Source organism: Chrysochloris asiatica, unplaced genomic scaffold, assembly GCF_000296735.1.
Source record: "Chrysochloris asiatica unplaced genomic scaffold, ChrAsi1.0 scaffold00101, whole genome shotgun sequence".
Lineage (NCBI taxonomy): Eukaryota > Metazoa > Chordata > Mammalia > Afrosoricida > Chrysochloridae > Chrysochloris > Chrysochloris asiatica.
Genome location: NW_006408619.1, coordinates 750,127 through 753,478, shown reverse-complemented (window position 1 = coordinate 753,478; position 3,352 = coordinate 750,127).

The following is a 3,352-nucleotide window of genomic DNA, read 5'->3' as shown; positions in this document are numbered from 1 at the left end:
CATAAAGATGCTAAAGCAAATGGAAGAAATGAGGAGATAAAAGAGCTATAAATAAAATGTCAAAAGTCAGCTGGAGAAGAAAAAGCCAAATATTATAACAAAATGTGCAAATATCTGGAGTTGGAAAACCAAGAGGGAGGAACTTGCTCAGCATTTAGCACACTGAGGGAACTGGAGAAAATATTCCAAGCTTCGACTTGCTACATTGAAGGACTCTACTCTGGTAGCATAGTGATTACGAATCAGGCTGTGAACCTCAGAGTCAGCAGTTGCAAACTACCAGCCGTTCCATGGGAGAAAGATGAGGCTTTCTGCTCCCATAAAGATTTAAAGCTTTGGAAGCCCTGTACAGGGTCTCTATGAGTCGGAACTGACTCTACAGCACATAACCACCACCACCATGGGTAAAATGGACTCCAAGTGCAGAACTGTGAGATCAGCGCTGGACTGCGAACTACAAGGTAGACAGTTCAAACTCACCAGCTGGTTTTCAGAAACCCTATACAGGGTCACTATGAGTCAAAGATGACTCCAAGGCACTTAACAACAACAACATGGGGGAAATATTGACTGATGCAAACAGCATCAAAAGAAGATGGAAGGAGGACTTCCGGTTTGGGGGTAGGCTAAGCCGAGATAATCAGCAGAGGCTCCTTGGTGGAGGCACAGGGAAGACTGAAAAAAAGTTTTGTCAGGACAGTCCCAGAGCTTTAAATTTAATATCAAGTAAGAGATAATAGTTTTGGGCACCCACCAGTGGAGAAATCTGACTGAGATTAGAGGAAACACAATATCTGAATCAATTGGGACCCTGCCATTGGTCACAGTCAGCAGAGATCAGAGGGCAGGGCCACAGCCAGCCTGCTACAGTGCAAAAACCAGTCAGTGACTTATGGAAAAAGAGATGTGACATTTTGGGGTTATTTTGTTTTTCCTTTTTTCCTTCTCTCTTGTGCTCTCTCCTATCACACCCTCTCTGCCCAGCCCAGGTGTCTTCATGTGGGTGGGAGCACACCCCCAAAAGGGTTCAGCATTGTGCCCATGGGGAACGATTTTCCCACGGTGCAGAGGAAGTCGCTGAAAGTTCCATTGGCTCCAGAGGCTAATCCTCCCACGGGTTCTTAATGATGTCTGACTCTGGGATTTAGCTCTTAAATTGATTCTCCTACTTAGGTGGGAGCCTTTATTCCTGCCTTATCTAACAAGAGACAGCAGATCTGGCCATACAACCAGGTCATATTTGCATCCTGTAAAGCCCAGCACAAAGGTAAAAGCTGGCACCAATTACTATATAATGTAAAAATTCTTTCTTCCATTTGTTTCTCATTCTCTGTCTGTGCACCTCCATGACAGTGCCTAGAGGGCAGGAGGGTCTGAGCAAGTGGCCACCCCCACCACCTCTGAAGGTTACTACTGTGCACGCACACTGACCTGCATAGCAAAGGCTACTGGACAGTCGGTTGAAGTTTGGGTTTTTGTTTTGTTTTTATTTGTTTTTGTTTTGCTTTTATTCTTGTTTCTATTTTTTGTCTTTTTGGTCTTACTTTTTTCCTGGGGGTGGGAGCTTTCTCTCCCTACGTTACCCGAGAAGAGACAACAATCGTGGTCATATAGCCAATCTATAAGCATACCCTATAATATCCCACAATCTGGACAGGAGCCAATACCAGCTGCTACGCATTACATAGATAGCCAACACTTGCTAAGATTGCTTGCAATTGAGTAATAAGAGACGTGAAAAGGGAAGCCTATTTCCAGATCACATCTACCAGGAGGCACTCAGTAAGCTTAATAATACAGAAACATACATTCATTTAATTATTGAAAACACATCTAAATATTGAAAATGTCCAAGAAACAACAAAAGATCATTGCACATGTCCAGAAACAGAAAAGAATAACTGAGACAAATGAGCTGGAGGCAAACATAGACTTCCCATTAGAAGGAGAGCAGGCTTTGGAACTGCCTGAGAAGGAATTCAGGAGAATGATAATGAGGCACATCCAAATATTCCACAGAGGAGTAAAGGAAAATAAGGAAAAAGTCAGAAAAGTGCTACAGGAGCAATCAAATAAGATAGGTATAGCACTGGAAACAGTTCAAAACCTGCAAAAAGAGGTCCAAACGATTCATAATTAAATTTCAGAAATGGACAATACATTGAAAGGGCAAAGGAGTAGAATTGAAGAGATGGAAGCCAGAACAAGCAAGCTGGAAGACAAATCTCCCAATACTGCTAAGATAGAAGAGCAAGCAGAAAACAGGATAAAAAATCTGAAGAGAGTCTAAGAGTCATGTTGGAAAACATGAAGAGGAATAACTTAAGAATTATTGACATTCTAGAACAGGAAGAATCACAGAAGTCCACAGAGGAGATAGTTGAAGAGCTTCTGGATGAAAATTTCCCTAACATCTTGAAGGATGAGAAGATAAGCATTCAAGAAGTTGAACAAACCTCAGGAAGGATAGACAAAAAAATCACCAAGACATATCATAACCAAGTTTAGGGAAAAGAGAAGTGTTACCTACAAAGGCAAGCAAATCAGATTAAGCTTTGAACACTCAGCAGAAACTATGCAGGAAAGAAGGCAATAGGGAGCCATATATAAAACCCTAAAAGAAAAAAAACTTCCAACCAAGAATCATCTACCCAGCAAAGCTGTCAATCAAATATGACAGTGCAATCAAAAGAAGATGGAAGGGATACAGGGAATCACTTTACCAAAAAGAAATGGTCAATGTACAACCATTTCAAGAGGTAGCATATGATTAAGAACCAATGATACTGAAGGAAGAAATCCAAGGTGCATTAAAGGCATTGGCAAAGAACAAGCCACTGGGAATTGATAGAATACAAGTTGAAATCTTTCAACAAACTGACGCAATACTGGAGGCACTCAGTCATCTGTGCCAAGAAATTTGGAAGGCAACTACCTGTCCAACTGACTGGAAGAGATCCATATTTGTGTCCATTCCAAAGAAAGATGACCCAATGGAACGCAAAAATCATCAGATAACATCATTAATATCCCATGCAAGCAAAATTTTGCTTAAGATAATGCAAAAATGGTGGCAACCATACATTGACAGAGAACTTTCAGAGGTTCAAGTTGGATTCAGGAAAGAATATGGAGTGAGGGATATCATTGCTGACATTAAATGGATTTGGCTGAAATCAGAGAATACCAGAAAGATGTTTACCTGTGCTTTACTGACTACACAAAGGCTTTCAGTTGTGTGGATCATGACACGCTATGGATAACATTGCAGCAAATGTGTATTCCAGAACACGTAATTGTGCTCTTGAGGAACCTATACATAGACCAAGAGGTAGTTGTTTAAACAGAACAA